This window comes from Dipodomys merriami, unplaced genomic scaffold, assembly GCF_024711535.1.
Source record: "Dipodomys merriami isolate MVZ:Mamm:240054 unplaced genomic scaffold, mDipMer1.0.p SCAF_775, whole genome shotgun sequence".
In the NCBI taxonomy this organism is placed as follows: Eukaryota; Metazoa; Chordata; class Mammalia; order Rodentia; family Heteromyidae; genus Dipodomys; species Dipodomys merriami.
Genome location: NW_027206374.1, coordinates 83,655 through 95,254, shown reverse-complemented (window position 1 = coordinate 95,254; position 11,600 = coordinate 83,655). Strand labels below are relative to the sequence as shown.

Here is an 11,600-nt window from a genome sequence, read left to right as displayed (position 1 = left end):
CACAGTACTGGGCTGGCCAGTACAAACTTCCATGGAGCTGAGCGATGGGAGCAGTAACTCACCAGCTAATGCCTCCTATACTGTGTCTAAAATGAAACCTTGATTCTTGTCGATAAAGATTACTTCCCAGCTTAACTCAATTTCACACTCTCAAAAGCTACCACTGAGAGATCATATCCTATGTACCTTGACAGCAATGCCTTGTCCTGCTGTGTCTGATACCTCAGGCTTTGGAAAAGGAGGATAAGGATAGTGCAGATTTTCCATGGACCGAGCTTCCAGTTGTGCTTCTGCCACTCTGCTGGTCCTCAGAGCTGACCTATGGGCAAAGGATGTCTATATTCCTGTCTAGTGACCTGGGCCAATTCAACCTGACCACACACAATGGGACCACAGATCTCTACACAGATCAAATGCCTGAATGTATGTAGGTGCAACCTGGAAAAGGCTCATCTTCTGTGTGTCTGCTTCCCAAGGGTGTAGGCATCACTCAGAGACTACGAGCACATCTGGTTCAGTGGCCCAATACAAGGGCCTAGCCCCAGACTCCAGTGAGCCCTCAGACGTCCTTTCCCTGTACCTTCCCTCTTCACTCATGCCATGTGCACAGGCCAGAATGCCACCACTCCCTCATGTCCCAACCCTCATGCTCCTGCATCCACAACCCCATACAGCCAAGCCCAATCCTACCTCTGCTAACTCAACCTCAGGGCCCTCACGATTCTCAAAACCCCTTTCAGTCTTAGCCTTGAACACTAATCTCTCTGCCTTTGGTCTCGCCCACTGAGCTCACTTAAACCTCAACCTACTCAAGGCTCCTTGTAAACTGTTTACAGCCTCCTGTTCCTCATTCTGCAGTGCAGCTTTCACCACTCGCTACCAGCTATCTTGCTTGTACCCTGCTTATGCAATCTGTCCCCCAAACTCCCTTCCCATTAATGACAAAATGCTATTTCCTAGTGGAAAGAATGCCCTTCAGCACTTGGTAGGGGTAGGTGAAGTTCCCCACCCCCACTCAAGAGTCTGACCCTGGAGAGCATCTCCATGGCAAACCCACCTGGCGTTTACTACACCATATCTTCCCATGACGTAAGTGTTCTGCCTGCAGGGCAGGTCTTGATGGCATTGGACTAGAATAATTGCATGTCTGAGGTCCAGAGTGCCTGACAGCCTACACCTTGGGCTACCTTTTGCCACTAGTAACAAGCAAGTTTGTCAGGACTTACTTTGTCATTTCTCTGCTTCTGGACTCTGAGCTCCTCCAGGACCAGAGACATTTAAGCTTATAAGACAAAAATGCAATGCCCAGAGGTAGGGACAAACCACATCTCCTCCTTGGGCTGCCAGAAGGAAAGGACCTTCCTCACCTGCACGATGGCCTCCACACCCACTAAGCCAAAAGAGCCAGAGCTGGGTAGCAGCTACCATGCCATCAGACAGGGCCAAGTCATCCCTCCAGATAACTCAGGGCTCTGTTTAGAGAAGGTCTCTGATCTGTCAGCTCACAACCTAACCACCTCAAGTCCAGCTGTAACCATGGGCAGGATAACAGGTAAGCAGGAAGTCCTCAAGAGGGATTTGGCAGCACTCCCTATGAACTGCCCTCGCCTGTGCCAACACACATCACATCATGAAAGCCCCCCCCCCAACTCCAGAGGACATTCTTCAGCAATCCTTACCAACTCCCAATGGCTATGCTTTGGCATAGATCAGAATCCACAGATGCACAGTGTGATCCCCTATTGCTAGCGATCTCCAGTATCAGAGCAGCAGAGGACATGGCTGGGTGTAATCCAGAGATAAGTGCAAATGGGGAAGGAGCCTTGCGACCCTGGCCCCATCTCTGTCCTCAGCTGTGGCTTTGTCAGTCCCTACACATCCACATCGACGGAGGCAGTTCCTCCACTAGGTGTCCTCCGTCGTCGCGACAGAGCTGGTCCTCGGCACACATTTGAACAGCAGATTCCTTGAGGTCCACGGCCTGACTAACAGGTCCAAGGAACTGCCAAAAATACTCTGGTTCTACCTGAGAAGCATGGCTTGTGTTCCTTCTGAGAAGGAAGAGACAGGGAAGGGTCCCCTGGCCTAGTGGTGGGGAAACAGAAGTCATGACTTGGTCCATATCAGTGGACAGACAGATTAAGAAGGCTCAATGGCAGTGCAAGACTGAGGTACTATTGGTGTCTTTCTCATTGTAAAGCACCTTGATCAAGTGGCTAGGTCCTTTACCTCTGAAAGGAGGTCAGGAAACAGAGCTTGTGTCTATGCTGTCCTCAGAATGCTGGGAATTGAACTCAGACACTTTCACACAGTAGAAAACTGCTTTAACCACTGGTCTACCTCCTCAGTCGTTGGCTTTCTTTTGAGACAATCTCACTATGAAGTTAAACCCTGGCCTCCAGCTGCTCTCTACCTGTCTCTTCCACCTAAGTACTAGAATTATAGATGTGGCCCAGCCCATCTATTCTTGTTTTCCCCTTGAGATCTGCTTAGAGCCAGGTCATCTTCTAAGTAAGAATTCATCAAGGCAACTTGGATGCAGAAGCATTTCCCTGTCCATCCATGGCTGGCTCAGTCATCTAAGTCTCTACATGAAAGTCAGGCACACATCCATTCTGCGCATCTCCTGGATCTGCCTAAGATGCCACTCCTTTGAATAAAGCAAGGCCTGGTCATTCCCAGAGAGGAAGAAGCCCCAGAGAGTACACTATTGATCCCCTAGTGAGGACGTGGCTAGTAACACAAGCCCTGAACATGTAGACTTTGCACCAAGACCTCAGGTGAGCTTCTTTTATCCTGAAGTGTGAAGTGGTGGCCTGATTATCTAGCACTTATACCAGTGGGTTGCGAGCCCAGGATGTGGCAGGTAGAAGTGCTCATGTACAGCAACAAAGTCCCATTAGGGACTGGCCTAGCCACCCACTCCTTGGTCTAGAACATATAGGTTTTTTGACAGTGTGACAAAAAGGAAGAGGGAACAGAGCCAGCATTCCAAGAGAGGTTTTCTAGGTCTCTGAGGCTCAGCTGTGCTCTCTGCTGGGCAGTGGCCCTCAGGATGTTGGCATAGATGCATTAGAGTCTCTGGTGTGCATGGTACATGAAACACTTTCAGCTTTTGCTGGCTGCAGAGCAGGCCAACCTGCAAGCAGGCAGCAGGCAGCAGGCACAGCCTGGCACTCAACCAAAGACCCTGATGTAGGCTACCCAAGGTAGAAGGTGAAAGTTAAGAGTGGGTTTTACAGACACACACTGAGTCAGAGATCCTGAGGGAGGAACCCCACCAGCTGTTGCTCCAACCAGCCCTGCAGTGGATGGTGCTCAATTCTGACACTCAATTTAATGTCGCATGAGCAGAGTACAAATCCATACATTCCAGCCGTGTGACCTTCAACCAATGCCAGTCTTCGCACTTAAGAATAGTAATTCCTCTCTATAAAATGGGCTTATTCACCACTGGCAGCAAGTATGGCAGCCTTTCGGTCATCAAGGTCAGCAAAGGCAGCCTGGAAGGTGGTCACCCAATGGTGGTGGTGCCCTATGATGACAGGCCACAGTCTCCTTGTCACCATTGGCGAGCACCTGGAAGCCCACTTGGGTAGAGTACCCCAGCTCAGTAACAGCCACTGGCCCAGCACACAAGAATTCTCCTTGGGGGATGGGGGATGGCGGCGGCCGGCGATGAGCAGCGGGAGCGCATGAGGAGCCGGCAGGCAAGGCTGGGGGGCCCTGGAGCGCGAGCCGCAGGGCGGAGGGCGGGGGCGAGAGCACAGTGGGCGGCGGCAAGGCAGTAGCCAAGAAGATGGTGGACAGCAACAATGGCAGCTAGCACGGCGGCGGTGGTGGCGGCAGCGGTGGCGGTGGCGGCGGCGGTGGCGGGAAGGGAGGCTTCCAGCCCGCACCCCGCGGTGGCGGCCAGCAGGAGAAGCAGAAGCTGGCCTCGAAGTGGCTGGACATCCAGAACAAGCGCTTCTACCTGGATGTGAAGCAGAACGCCAAGGGCGGTTTCCTGAAGATCGCAGAGGTGGGCACGGGCAGCTCCAAGAGCCGCCTCACGCTGTCGATTGTGGTGGCGGCCAATTTCTGTGACTCGCTGGGCGACTTCATCGATCACTACGCACAGCTGGGCCCCAGCAGCCCCGAGCAGCTGGCAGCGGGCGCTGAGGAGGGCGGCAGGCCGGCGCACCTCAAGAGCGAGTTCCTGGTGTGTGAGAACTGCAAGTACTACCTGGATCTCAAGGAGAACCAGCGCGGCTCCTTCCTGCACATCCGCCAGACCGTCAACCGCGTCGGCGGCTTTAGCGCAGGCCCAGGGCCTGGCGGCCTCCAGAGCGGCCAGACCATCGTGCTGCCTGCGCAAGGTCTCATCGAATTCCGACACGCTCGCCAAGCTCCTCGATGACTACGGAGGTGAAGACCACGAGCTGGCCGGAGGCCCAAGAGGCGGTGCCGGTGGGGGGGGGGCTGTACGGGGAACTCCCGGAGGGCACCTCTATTACGGTGGACTCCAAACGTTTCTTCTTCGATGTGGGCTGCAACAAGTACAGAGTTTTTCTACTGTGTGAGTGAGGTGAAGCCGTCCTACTGCAATGCCATCACCATGCCCTTCAAGGCCTGGGGCAAGTTTGGTGGCGCCTTCTGCCGGTATGCGGATGAGATGAAAGAAATCCAGGAGCGGCAGAGGGATAAGCTTTACAAGCGTCATGCTGGGGGGGTGGTGAGGAGTCCTAAGGCGAGGAGGTGGATGAGGATTGAAATGGCAGCTTTCCCCCCTGGCCTCCCCCACCCTGTTACCCGCGCCCCCCACCCCCCATCCCCCTGGCTAGTTCCCATTCTTGCTCATTCCCCTGTGAGCTAGTGGAGAGGGAGCCCGGGAGGCCACCAAGGGAGAAAAAAAAACCAACAAAATTAAAAAAAATAATATAGTTAAGAGAAATAACCATAAGACAACAGTCTTGAACAGTGAGTAAAGCAGTAAAGTTCCAGAAATTGACAGCAACCTGCAGAGGACAACAGCATCTCCTCACCTGCAAGTATCTCAGCTTCTATTTCCCACCCGAGGTTCCTAAGCTCATCTAGATAATCCTGAAGGGGATAGATTTCGAGTCTGTGCCCCTAAACACATCTGACTTACCCAGATCCATCTGTGTATAACAGTTGAATTTGTGTTGTACCTGGGTAAATCTAAAGGATCTCTCCAGGCCGAGCCGCCGTTGCAGTGTCTATCCTTCACCTTTATTCTAATCAGCCTTTTGGATCGAGATCTTCACGGAAATTCTTGAGACAGAGAGACCTTTGCAGTTACCCAGTCCTGAGAGTCCAGGTTTATGAAAAGGAATGCAACTTTACACAATCATGGACAAGGCAAAAAAGAATTCAAGAAGCCATCAGTGAATCAAAACAAATTGGATTTTTTTTAATGATTTTGCATGGAACCTGGCCCCATGTCTTTTCTTTGCAGAATTGTTTTCCGGGATGCAAAAATTCAAAAGCCAATGCTTGAACTAGAGAATTCATTACTAAAATAGTTTAAAAGTTGGGCAAAAGGATTTTTTTTTTCAAAAAATAAAAGCAGTTTTACATTGGGGGTTGCTGAGGTAGGCACAATACGTCAGGCATAAAGCACAAGGCAAACTCGTTGAGTGGATGGGTTGCTGCTCACTAAAGTTCTTCCCTTGATCTCTAAATGTGGAGGTCATTACCAAGAAGTGGCATTGGTGTGAATGAGAGCCAGATCCCATGGCTCTAGCATATGAGCAAGTGAATTATGGCTAATTTGGCTGTTATAGCCACTGATTGGCTGCATTTTTAACTGTAAAACTTGATGATTTTCTGCAAAAGGGACAGTATGGCTACAAGCCTGAGCTTTAATGGAATATGCATCCTCACAGAGAAGTTGGAAATAACTAAAACTGAAGTCTTAATTCACCTTCAGTTTAATCTGTGGATTTGTTCAAATACTAAAGATCCTCAGGTTCAGAATTCCAGCATCATTTATTCTTTAAAACAAATTTTTAAGAAATTGATCCATCTTATTAGTACCTCACAATCAAAGTTGGCAAATGATGGATGAATGATTAAAGCAGTGCACCCGGTGGAAGCTGAAATCCATCTGTGAATGGAATTGATGTGAACGTGAATATGCTGACTATATCCTGGAAACATTTTTATAACATCTTGAAATTGCAACATACTGGCATTGGCCAGTTTATCCAGCTGTCTTTCAAGAATAAAAGTTGGGGTTTTCATGGATCACCTCTTCTATATTTTAAGTGGATTTTCAGTAGAAATGATTTTTATTAATCAAGTTAATCCCACCCCATCAAAAGGTATTTCTAGAAATGTCACAGGCCTAGGAAACTTTGAATTGAATGGGAGCTAAGGTTCTTTCCAAAGTTTTCAGGTATTCTTTGTGTGACACCTTCTCAACCAGGAGGCAAGTAACCCCATCTCCACAATCTTAGTATTTTTTAACTGCATGCCTGCCCTTTATTTGAGCTGCCTTTTTAATTTATTGCATATCCTTTTTATTATCTTATTTTGGTATTCAATCTATACAATCGTTTTCTATTTATTGGGAAATAAGTAATATACAAAACGGTCATTTTCATGTATTTGTGGGTGGCTGAGAGGGAGGGAGATACTTATGTATATAAAATTAGGCCTTTAAAAAAAAACTAGACTATGACTCAGAATAATGTTGATCTTAGGTTCAAAGAAATAGAAGAGTCACAAACATTGGTGCCCTTTTCAGACTATTTCTCTACTCACATCATTCACATTAGAATTTTTAAACATTTTTTATAGCTTTTCTTTTCAAATTTTCTCCTTTGCCAAGAATGTTTACTAAATTGTATGGGAGCAATAGTATTTTTGATGTTTTAATGACATCCGTATACTTGTACTGTATTTTGTACCACAAGGCAGCTGTTTTCAATAATGTCTCGCTGTATTTACCCATGTGTTTTGAGTGTTTTGTTTCTTTGCTGCGGAGAACAAATTCCTAGTTTTAGTAAAGGAGATGAGAAGCTAGCATTAGGCTTGCAGAAACTGTTTAAGTTTCAACTCTGAGGCAGCAATGGAAATTAAGGTTGCAGCTATTAGTTGATCGCTATAACTTTTGCATTTTCAAATCATGTACAATTCCTGTATAGACCAACTTATTTTCTTGCTTCAGTGGTGATTCTGTTGCTCAGCTGCAGTGAGCCAGTTCAATTTTGCAAAGGTGCAGTACCTCTCCTTTTCAAGGGAGTGGTTTATTAACCTTTTTTCTTTTCTTTTTATTTGGCTGAATTGCAGTAACTAGCCTTGCCTTTCTATTCTGTAGAAATGACAGGGTCTTCACAATCTTTACCAGTGGCTACTAAGCTATAATTAACTGAATAGAAAGAATGTAGAAGTGGTCTGAGGCGTATAGAGTATATGCCAAGAACACTACCATATATGGCATCAGCTTTGGTTACCAGAGAAATTTTCTTAGTCATAAGACCATATAACAGTTATATATCATATGTAAGTCTTTAGATATCAATTTGAGAATCCTCCAAAAAAAGGAGCAAAGAATGTGTAAGCTATGTGATGGCAAAAGTAATTTATATTAAAATTTTGACCTGCCTGTGTAAGATTAAGTGGTGAATGTCCTAGTGGTGGGTTTTTTAGTCTTAAACCAACCTCTGAGGTTTATTTTTCCTGCAGGGGTGTTTCCTCGCCTCTCTTCCACTGTAGGAAGATTGCAGAAGGATGTGGATTAATTGTAGCATTTCACTGATCCTCATTCCTGTGACTAGGGACAATAGAAATCTGCAGAGCATGGAGATTCATTCATTAATACTAGCTTATTAAAGGAAATAGTCTTTGTTCCAGTTAGATAATGGCATTATACAAACTCTGGGAAGCAACTAACTTTTTTGTTTTGTTTTTAGCTGCTTACTACAAACGCTTTAGAAGTTGTTTTTAAAATTTGGCAAACATCCCAGCTAATGAAAATAGTTACATTCCTTAGAAATAGGGAACTAAAACTCCTTTTCAAAAAATTGAGTTTTATTTCAAACTAGCTACAGAGATAAGCCTTTTTTTTTTCAAACAGTCAAAAGAGTCGGTCTCTGTGAAGAGATGTAACTCTAGGTTTCTATTGTCCCTTCTCATCATTTCAGCAAGTGAAATGGCAAATCTGGTGAGCAGATCTTTCAGTGCATATGCTGCACCAAACAAAATGTCAGTCTGTATAGCACCAAAAATCAATCTGAAAAGTAAACCCCAAACCCCCAAATACCCTATGGAACTGTTTGAGGCATATAGGTGGTACAACTGGCTGTAGCTGTGGTACACACATGGCTACTTGTAATGTCCTTTCCATAATTATTTACTGCAGAATGATTGAGAGATTTTTGGTGCAGGCAGCCATTAACCTCCTGCTTCCTTTGTTACGTCTGGGTCACGTTGCAGTAAATTGCAGGTCTTTTAAGAGTTTCAAGCTTCGGTTTTCTCAAAACAAAACAATTATCTTGTCTTATCTGAAAATGCAGGGTTGTGGGCAAAAGAGGCTGGTTACAATAATGCCCTCATATTGAGTGGTCTGTAAATGGCTGCACACTTCAGGCACTGTTGTTGATGAAGATGCTTAAATATGACCTTGACTGGCTTTACAGGGGTGTAGAATGTAATCTACACAAGGTGACTGTGCATCTACCTTTCTCTTGAGGTGGATAAAATTAAGAAGCTGGAGTGTGTAAACCATGCACATAAGTATTCTTCACTGTAAATTTGGTTTTCATTTTTAACCCAATTATGTAATTTTTCCAATGCACAACTGATCTCTAAGTAGATATTCATTTGAAAATCGTGTGGTCTTGATCAGTGAGAAGGGAGAGGAAAGAAGTGACTTTTTGCTTATATGAAAATGACTTGTTTCCTGAGAGTTGTTCTATAACACTCTAGGTATGTTTTTGATTGTATCCTTTTTGATTGGGGAACGTTAATGTTTTGATCCTGGAGCTAATTCAATTGAGTTTTCTATGTATCAGAATTTCTCTGATGAATAACAAAGTTGACAGCTTTGATGTCCAATCTCAGGTTTTTTTTAAAATATAGTGGAGTGAAATCCCCACTATTATGAATTCTTTAAATCAATATTAATTTAGGACACTTTAAAAGTCTTGTGCATAAGTAAGGCCTGTTCAGAGAGCAGACTTTTTTGCTCCTTATCCACAGTTGTGAAAAAGTGTCAAGTGATTTTTGCATTGTATATTTCCATTTTATCCCTGACATATTTCTCAAAGATAAAGCACTTTTTGATCATGAAATGCATAGGATCTTTGTGTGATGTGGATCATGGTTTCTCAGGCTCCCCTAGATATTCTGTTTATGAATATTATTCTAACTTTATGTCAGGAGAGTAGAAATCTTTGCTAACGTTAGAAAGTTTGTATTGTTGATTTAGAATACATTTTGATAGTTTCCAATGGATGGGAGAGTAAAAAATGCTGCATTAACAATTTAATAAGTTACTTTCCCTTAAGCCTTAAGGTAACTTTTTCTTTTCTGTCAACAACAGCACTGAAGTTACAGTAAATGAATGAGATTATCAGTTTTCAGGGTTGTTTTAAGAGTACTGTAAATCAATTAGCTATCTTCTGAAAGAGTTACAATTCCCATTCAGTATACTGGATAATGGGTGTAAGGGTGGGGGTAGGGCAGGGTGGGGGGAGATAGTTTGTAGAAAAGAAATAAGAAAAAAAGAACCATGTTTACCTTAAAATACAGACAAGAAAAAAGTCCATATGTCCCATTTGAAATTCCATACTCAAGGTGGAAATGACAAATTACAGCCTCATTTCTTCTGCTTTTAATTTAGAAAAAAAGTATTCATTTTTAATATTAGCTTCAGAAGTTTCTTGAGATAACTGGACTCTTGAGTAGCAATTTCCATTGCCATATCTGACTTGACTGTCTAAGTCATCCTCAGACCTTATTCTTAAAACCTAGTTTCATTACTGGAACATGTGCAATCCAGTTTTCAGTACTGAAAGTTAAATTCAGAAAATGGAAAAATAAAATTGCATCAGCATTGTAAAGATTTCTTGTCCTGGGGATTCCCAATTGCAATGTGTCCCCCTGAATCAAGCAAGGCCTTTGTGAATGCATTTTGTATTTCCTAATGCAGTATGGAATATACTGTCCACGTCTGTTCACAGTCTTACTCTCGTTTGAGACTCTAACTCATACTTTCTTGGAATTAGACATTCCAATTGGGACAGATAGAACCATGTTAAAGCAAGCAGATACCATATTGTTAGCTTTACCACAGTAAACTAGTAAAAGGAAGAGCACAACTTTATTAGAAGCTAAACTAGCATGATAGTGAAATTTTTTAACTCAACTTTTCTAATTGATTTTTGCATCCGGGAGCAATTTTTATTTTCCCCATGCTATATCTGCTATCCACTGACAAATAAGAGAGGGCACTGTAGGGAGCCAGGGTAAACGCCATTACAAGATGGCGCCCACTCCCTTGCAGCTTTGAGGTAACCACTCCATTTCAGGCAGTGCTTGGCGGGACGGTGGGTCCTGGGCTTTGCACATGCGCGAGCCACGTAGAGTCCCCAGCCAATCCCGTGGCACCTGGTGCCGGTGAAAGGCAGACGACCAATGATAGAAAGACCCGTGTTCCTATTCCCTATATAAGCGGCCATGTTTTGGGTGCACACTCTCTCGTGCTCAAGCTCTCCCATCAACTAAAAGGCTCTCCAATAAAGCGTGATCTGAGAAGACTCCTGGTGTGGAGGTCGTTTTTTCTCGCTGGCCGAGAAGGCGTTTGCCGCAAGTGGTGCCGAAACCCGGGACCCGCGCGAGAGGCCGAGCAAGAGCCAGAACTCAACACGCGGAGAGGGGACATCGTTAAATATCCCCCGGTATGCTGTTCACTGTAGATTTAGATATTTATTGGTTGCTTGCATTGCTTCTTCCTTTGTGGCTTGTCTTTTTGATGGTGCACACTTGCCTCGAGGAGGTAGGGTTTGATTTAATCCAGGAAGGATGCAAAGTACTAACACGGCATCAGGATAGTCTATCAGAGTCAGCATCCAGTAAAGGTGAGGAAAAGAGGCCTAAAAGAAAAAGGGAAAAAAGACAAAAGGATCCTAAAGAATTAAAGCAGGAGGGACTGCAGTCCTCACAAAAGGAGAAGGTTCTTAGGGAGGAGGGGGTCTCAAGGAGACACCTATGCCCTTCTTTAAAAGCAAATCAGTTCTCAGACCTACATATGGAAGGGCGGGACCAAGAATGCAGTGATCTTGTGAGTGACTCAGAGGAAGAAATGTTAGAGGAGGAGGGAGAGCATCTTGATCCAGCTCATAGTGAAGACTTAGAAGAGGCTGCGGCTGAGTATGAGGCAGACAGATATGGGGGGTGGCGCCCTGTAGGGGTGGGAGTACCGCAGCAGCCAGGAAGAGGAAACGGAGCTGGCCCTCACCCGTCGGCCCCCCCGCCCTGCCCGCCGGAGGGGCGGAGTCACTTTATAAAAGGAAGCACCTGGTCGCGGCTGGCGGCCGCTTTTCCAGTTTTTGAAAATCCAATTACTAATGAAAGAAATTTTGAGCCGGTTT

General features: G+C 45.1%; 1 pseudogene; it reads left to right on the top strand.

Moving 5' to 3' along the window:
- Positions 1–3,662: 3,662 nt before the first annotated feature.
- LOC138818544 (transcriptional regulator protein Pur-beta-like) lies at positions 3,663–4,752 on the top strand (annotated as a pseudogene).
- The last annotated feature ends 6,848 nt before the right edge of the window (positions 4,753–11,600 follow it).